We start from the raw sequence: 7,381 nt of genomic DNA on the forward strand, positions 1-7,381 counted from the left end.
ACACACACACACACACACACACACACACAGTTTTGACCGACATGTGTCATTAGTGATCAATCATACGTTCGCTCACAGCCTTCTGAACTAATGGGCTGAGAATAAGCGCGGCGGAAACACACTCAGCGATTAGGGGAATGCTGACTGGCCTTTTGTTTGTAATTAAAAACACGGAAAAGCAATGCTGTTTACAGGCCTGATAACAACCATAATTAGTTCCCAAATCCTGGATCGTGGAATACATGAGTTTGATAAAGGGTTGCGGTGACACTGCACAAAATAACTGTTTATTTTATTCAAACACTTCCTGTGCTGCGCTAATATTCTATTCTGCTCTGTTCTTATTTTTAGACGAGTACATGAGAGCCCTGGTAAAAAAAAAAGACGACTGCAGCCGAGCTCTCATTAGTTTCCGTCCTATTCTGTTCATTCATTGTGGTACTGAATAGACTGTTGGATGGATGGTAAATGGACTGCATTAATACAGTGTTTCTCTACCTAACTGGACAAAGTGCTTTGCAATTTAAGCCTTTCATTCACCCATTCATACACACACACATACACACACACACACACACACACACACACACACAAACACTGATGGTGGCTTAGCAGCCATGCAAGTGTAACAGGTGTGATCTTGGGTTGTGTTATGGAGAGACACCACAGGCCAGCATTCCCAGTTGAGTAGATTTTATTATGGTAACATACACGGTCACTGGACTGTTCTTGAACATACATTTCACGGCAATAATGACACTAGATGCACACAAACACACACACACACACACACACACAGGGAGGGAGGGAGCATGAGGAACACTGGAGGGATTAGGGCGTCAATCCGTTGGATGCCCTCCGAAATGACTTGTTTTAAAGTTCAGTAGGAAACAGTGGTGTTTTTTGATGTGATCATCTTGACTCTCATGTCACTTACTTTACTATTTTTGAAAGTGTTTTGTTTTTGTTTACCTTAATTTAGTTAATTTTTGTAACTCTATTTTGCCTCGTCTGCCTAATTTGGGGTGAACAATAAAATCAACTTAACGTCATCTCAGACTCACCTTGAGTGTTTTCTTTCACTTGCTACATCTACCCACAACACACACACACACACACACACACACACACACACACACACACACACACACACACTTTAGGAGATGGCTAACTAGCAACATAGCCTACATTGTTCTCAGAATGGAATTGAATATGTAAATCAACAATTGTGATTTATCTCTGTCCATATTTTACCTCCTCTAGGTACATATAATGAACAAAAATAAAGAAATATCTTAAAATAATCTGCACAGTGTTCTAACCATGATTTACGGCTTACACGGGTAAATTAAACTGAGAAGAACGTAACGTGCACAGATATACACTTTAGGTAAATAGCAAGTGGAAGCATTAATAACCATGTCACACAAGGCGCCGGCCTGTTAACCAGGAGCAACTTGGGGCTCTGTGTCTTGCTCAAGGACACTTTGACATGTGGACAGGAGCAGCAGTCCCTTCAGAATACCAGTTTGTAATATCACACATACGGTGATACTATGAACTGGGGGGGGGGGGGGCTGGGAACTCAGTCACGGGGACAGCAGCAGCAGTGGCAGCAGCTAGGGGTTGAGACAGGAAAACCATTGGGGTTCTTTTACCATGTAACACCCCGATCTATTAACTCCATCTACAGCAACAGTCTGCTAAACTTAGCAACGGTCTGTTATGCAGAATTCGCAGACCAATCAGAGCGAATTGAGCTTTTCGGGAAGGCGGGCCAATAGTTCAGACCGAATGTTTCAGACAACAGGAACTCTAAGCAATTGGCAGTATGAGAAACATAATGTTTTTTGAACACTGAAGCATTCAACTAAGCTGTTTGATGAAATAGTATAACACTGATAATGAAAAGGTAAAGGAGTACAAATGATGAATGTCTCATGCTTGCCATCGCACAAAACTCTCTTGGATTTGCATAAAACACGAACTACAGCAAAATGCGGACTCACTGTTAAAAAGACGGCCTATGTGCACAAATACAGAAAGTGAGCAGTGAGCTGCAGTAGCTAAACAAGCGTTTTCTATTAGGCAGACTCACAGACTAGTGCCTCTGTTATACTTCTTTTCAGAGTCACTTTTGTACTTGTCTTTAAATGCTTTGATGTTCAAAAAACATATAATATTTCTCAACTGCTGGAAGCTGCTATTGTCTGAAACACTAGGTCTGAGCTAAAGCCCAGTCCGCTCTGATTGGTCAGTTGTGATTGGTGAAAACTGGGCTGGGATTCTCAATTAATGACTAGTCACAAATTGAGAAATTTCAATCAGGAAAGTGGGCAAAGTGTTGTCAGGGAGTTGAGAAAAAGTGCTGTCTGTGGAAGAAAATGTTTCATGTGGAGTGAAATGTGTTTTTGTACGTCATACATCTATTACATACACACAAAAAAACTCTATAGCACACTAATAAACAAGAACAGCAAACTAATAGGGGCACTGCTTGCCCTGACTGATGCCGGGGGTGTCTACAATGTTATCATGACCAATAAACATAATGAATAAAGTGATGCGTGAGACCTAAGACTCGAAAATATAATAACTTTCCTTAAACTACGTCCACAGTCTACTTCACACAGCCTTTACAAATGTTATCCTCTGACGGAACTGGTACACGCTCCAAAGACTGTCTGTGATCAAAGATGAAGTTATCCACTAATCAAAGGCCTTTACATGTAAGAAAAAAACAAAGTTAATAATATGCATTAGGCTCTTTGTTTAGTGAAGAGAAATTCTCCAAAGTTTGCTGGAGAGAGAAAGCAGCGGCAGCGGCCTGAAGCTGGAAGAGAAGGAAGACAAAGAGAGGCTAGAACGCTGATGAATAATTCACCACTGTGGGCTTTATTGTTGTTATTGATCTTTGCTTATGCACCAGGGAATGATTCTGCTGTTCAGCTTAGAGCGCCGCCCTGCGCTGACCTCCCCACCATTCCTCCAAACCAGGTGCCCATTTTGTAATATTACATCTACATTATTTATCCCCTGTTGCTGCAGATCCCTTTGTCTCCAACTCTACTGGCATCCTCTTATCCTCTACCACTGTGTAGTTTACTGAAAACATATAATACTCAGATGCATGTATTCATTTAGAGCTGGTCGATATGGAGATAATCAAACATCACAATATTTTTGACCAAATAAATCAATGTCATCGCGATCTGCGAATGCGCAATAGTCCCATCGCAGGACGTTGCGATGTACCGCTAATCCTTTTTTTGCTGCTAGATAGAAAAGTAAACTTTCACCGTACTCCTTTTACATGATTATTACCAGCCGACCCTTCCCCTTTAAGACAGGTAGCCATGTGGGCAGCGTGTTTGACCTTAGTCCGACGGGGTTTATTGTTATGGGAAGTGAGGCTCTCCATGTGTAGTAAAGTCCCGTAGGCAGCCGCTGCCGCTGACACAGTGATGCGCATAGTTTTGATGAGTAGTCAGTGAAGCTACAGTAGTCAGTGTTTTAGGTTTGCTGCAAATACAAACTAAATCACCTGATTATTGCAACATAATCACAAAGTCTCCTGGCCATTTCCCCCCGCAGAATGCTGCTACCAGCCAGGCTAATATAGTTGGCCTAAAGAAATAAGCAGAAAGCTGCTAGCAGCCAGGCTGAAGCTAATATAGTTAGCTTAAAGAAACAAGCAGAAAGCTGCTACCAGCCAGGCTAAAGCTAATATAGTTAGCATAAAGAAACAAGCACAAAGCTGCTACCAGCCAGGCTAAAGCTAATATAGTTAGCCTAAAGAAACAAGCAGGAAGTTGCTACCAGTCAGGCTAAAGCTAATATAGTTAGCCTAAAGAAACAAGCAGAAAGCTGCTACCAGCCAGGCTAAAGCTAATATAGTTAACCTAAGGAAACAAGCCATCCGTACGTCCCAACTAACGTTACGGTTTGGAGTGGCGAGGCGAGTTGAGGCTGGAAACGTAACACTAATTTACTACAGAAGTCTGTGTCTGATCTAGCGTCCATTCCACTGATTTAATTGTTCTTGGATACACAGTTTGTTGCTAGTGTAAACTAACGAGCTGGCCCCGCTAGTCAAACACAACCTGGAATTTAGAGGAAGCAACATGCAGTCACTGTCATTCACGTTAGCCTGGATTGATTATTATGTGAATACAGTGGTGTCATGCTAGCCAACCAGCATAGTTCTACCTGGTGTCCCTCTCCGAAATCACTTCAGGAGAGTAACGTTACTCAGAGCTTACTTGCTTTGGTGTGTGTAAAGCATTAAAATTAAACAAAGAATGATTCACATTAGAAAATATTCTTATTCATTTTTTTCTTCTATGTAGATGCACTCCCCTAAAAAATCAGTAGTGAGTGAGAATGATTTATCATTTCCAAATAGAGCTATTTATGTCATCTTTTAAAAATTACTTTTCTTTTTTCATATAGCAATGTATATTGCAAGGGAAAAGAATATTGCAATGTACGATTTTTCCAATATCATGCAGGCCTAGTCTATAGGTTGACTATTGGTGCTTTCACAAAATTTTGACAAAATGATAAATAATAATGCTGTTGATGTAATAATATATAAATATAATAAGATAATAAAACCCCTATTAAGTCGGGAAATTAAAAGAAAATGCATCACTCTACTGTAATGCAGCCTTTAAAACCAGGAAAATAATATACATGTATATATATAACGCTATACAGAATCTGCGATGATATCTAGCCCCATATAGCAATGTAGATATACAATTGATACATTGCGAAATTACGTACATAATTGACCATCTGCATGATGAATGGAAGTTTTTTACACACAAAAATCACATTTTGAAAATAATATGCATTGTGGCTCAGCTTATTTACAAATGTCCATGTACAAGAAAGAATCACCTGAGCAAATAAACAAAGAACAAATCCAAAAAAGGGGGAGCTATTTAAAAATACACAGGTACACATCATCATTGTGCACACACCTAACTTACTGTATTACTGCTTGTAAACACCACGGTCAGACTTTGCACTACAGTAAATCCTACATTCACTCAAGGCAAAATGATGGTTTAGATTTGAAATGATTCCACCAAGGTTAATTTTTCTGTTCTGCATCTACCACACATAAGTGTTGTTGCAGTGAAAAGAGATTGTACATTGTTGTGGGATGCAGTTCTGAGCATCATGTCTAACCTATTAACCCCACTAAAGCCTAACAAAAAGATGTCAGATTTCATCCTCTACTAGCCATTTCTAGCAGGCGTATGAGTGGTTATTTTGAGGCTGATGTGATTGTGCGCTTCATGTCACATCTTTTCGTGCAACGCTGTACATGGTGACATCTAACAAGATTAAGTAAGAAGGCCTGTTTTTAGCTTTAGAGAAAAGTGCACTGATTGGATTTATTAGTGGGTGGTCTCTCTCTGTGTGTGTGTGTGTGTGTGTGTGTGTGTGTGTGTGTGTGTGTGTGTGTGTGTGTGTGTGTGTGTGTGTGTGTGCGCGCGTGTGCGTGTTTGTACTTCTGGCAGAATTCTGAATCACATCAGGTGCAAACACCTGCCTCTAACAGCTGGTGAGCCAACAGGCCTCACCCTCCAGAGGAGTCACTGATGTCCTAACGACCAAGCAACCAGCTCCGTGTTCTCCTCTGTTTCCTCAGCTCTGGGTGCAGCAGGAAGCTGTTGGTGCCTGGTTCTGGCTCTTCTGCCAAACAGACGGACGGGCAGCCTCTGAGCGCTGCCGTGTCTGTGTACAATTCCCAGCACTCCCTGCAACAGCTTGACTCTATAGCTTCAGTTCATCTGATTTGCTTCTATTGCCCTAACATGAGCTATTCCCCACACTGAGCACAGCTGCCTCTCCTCTCCATGTACAGGCAGGATAAGCATCCTTCCAAACAATGGTTTTTCAGCTGAAAGTAACATTTTCTGAATTATTGTCATTCTTTAAACCGCTCACAATCGTCTTGGGCGGTGCTAAGCAGTGGACGGAGCCACGGTGCCTCTGCTAAATACCCGTAGGAAGGAACTTGTTTTGGTGGAACATTTGAACGTTGAAAAGTAGTTTGAAAACTCAGATTGGACAGATAGTCTAGCCAGATGTCTGGATCTACCCTGCAGAGGTCTGAGGAGCAGTTAACCATAGTCCTCCACCGGAAATCCACCGGATGTTAGAACGCCAAAACAGAGAAAAAAGAAGGGGATGGATATGTGGCTGAAATGAGGTGCATCTAGCGGATCTTAAAGCAGCATGGGAGCAATCCGCTAATTAATTCGTCGTCAAGATAAATGTAAATGTAAATGTGCTGTATTTATATAGCGCTTTTCCAGTCTTAACAACTGCTCAAAGCGCTTTTACATCTACAGGAAACATTCACCATTCACACACATTCATACACTGTGGCCGGGGCTGCCGTACAAGGTGCCACCTGCTCATCAGATAAACATTCACACACATTCACACTCCAATGCGCAGCACCGGGGGCAACTAGGGGTTCAGTGTCTTGCCCGAGAACACTTCGACAATGACTGCAGGGGCGGGGATCGAACCACCAACCTTCCAATTGGTAGGCAACCGCTCTACCACTGAGCCACAGCCGCCCCTGAGATAGACTAATCTAAGCTGACACCACATATATCCAGATATCTGGAGGACGGAGGATGTACTTAGTTCAGGAGCTGTATGCAGGCTTGTTGAAATTCCACACTGAGGCCCAGACACTGTGTGCCACTTTAATAGACTCCTTGAGGTACTGTAAGCACTGTAACTGGACATTTTACCTCCAACACAGATAACTTTTTCTGCTACTGACAGTAAAAAGATCCAGTGGATGCTTGACTTTTTATTTTGCAAAAGTGGCTCATCATTTTCAAGAGAGACCCTACTACAGAAACTCTTGTGTCTGCATCTAAAATGTTTGTTTATCATTTTGAACAATTTGTCTTTTTTCCAAGGCTTTTTTGTAGTCAACACTATTCAATAAGCTAGAACTAAACTTTGCCCTGATTGGTTTTCATCAATGACCACTCATCTCGTTGTCATCTTCACAGTCTTGATAGTTGAAATCAAGGAAAGTGAATGCGCTTGTTTCCAAAAATCTTACACTATTCTTTTAAAGTTGATCTGAGGACAGCTAGCTCCGGAAGTCAAGATCCGCCTTTTTTAAAACTCACAGATAAACCAAAATCTTCTCTCATCTCTAAACACACACTAACACCTTATCATCCAGCGGAACAGCAACTGTCTCTTTCCCAAGATCCAACAAGAGATAGTCAAACATGCTGGATGCTTTTCTTTTGTTTGCACAGATGAAAGAGTAATACGAAGACCAGATGTTATCAGCAAATAACGTGCGCACACACACAAACACAAACAC

The 7,381-nt window shown here is 41.5% G+C and overlaps 1 protein-coding gene across 3 annotated transcripts in view; it reads right to left on the reverse strand.

Annotated features, from left to right (window-relative positions):
- Window positions 1-7,381, reverse strand: part of LOC117961961 (heparan sulfate glucosamine 3-O-sulfotransferase 5) — an 86,476-nt gene that overhangs the window by 7,223 nt on the left and 71,872 nt on the right. The gene's annotated exons all lie outside the window — the stretch shown is intronic.

This window comes from Etheostoma cragini, chromosome 18 (assembly GCF_013103735.1).
Source record: "Etheostoma cragini isolate CJK2018 chromosome 18, CSU_Ecrag_1.0, whole genome shotgun sequence".
In the NCBI taxonomy this organism is placed as follows: Eukaryota; Metazoa; Chordata; class Actinopteri; order Perciformes; family Percidae; genus Etheostoma; species Etheostoma cragini.